Genomic DNA, 567 nt, shown 5'->3' on the forward strand with positions numbered 1-567 from the left:
TTGTACATTATTGCTTGTATGTTTTTTGTTTTTTAATTTTTAATTTGTAAAAAATAATCGAATTTCAAAATCCAAATTACAATGAATCAATGCAACACTTAAATGTCTCAACGTCTCATAATAATAATAATAATAATAATAAATTATATATTATGCGGGAGACCTGTAAATTAAATTACACATTTAAATGAACAAATCATGCATTTTTTGACATGTTTTATGGATTGAAAATACTTATCAAAATAAGGATTACAAGGGTTTTATGTTTAAGGCACTTACAGTTAATAGTGTCAATAGTGACTATTGTGATTTTTTTTAAATTGGATAATTTCAATTTACAAACCGAAGTGGGTACAATATCTTTCATATATTCTAGGCATAAAGATCTGACGCTTCTTTACGTGCGCTCTCAACCAGTGATGCATTGGAGATACGTCTGTCTCATTTTCATGTTGAACACAGAAAAGTATAGATAGATACTGTAGATAGATAGATAGATAAAAAAAAATAAAAAATAAATAGAAGATTAAATTATAAAGTTAAAAGAAATGCAGCGAATAATAAATA

This window comes from Sinocyclocheilus grahami, unplaced genomic scaffold (genome assembly GCF_001515645.1).
Source record: "Sinocyclocheilus grahami isolate Dianchi unplaced genomic scaffold, SAMN03320097.WGS_v1.1 scaffold4359.1, whole genome shotgun sequence".
Classification (NCBI taxonomy): domain Eukaryota; kingdom Metazoa; phylum Chordata; class Actinopteri; order Cypriniformes; family Cyprinidae; genus Sinocyclocheilus; species Sinocyclocheilus grahami.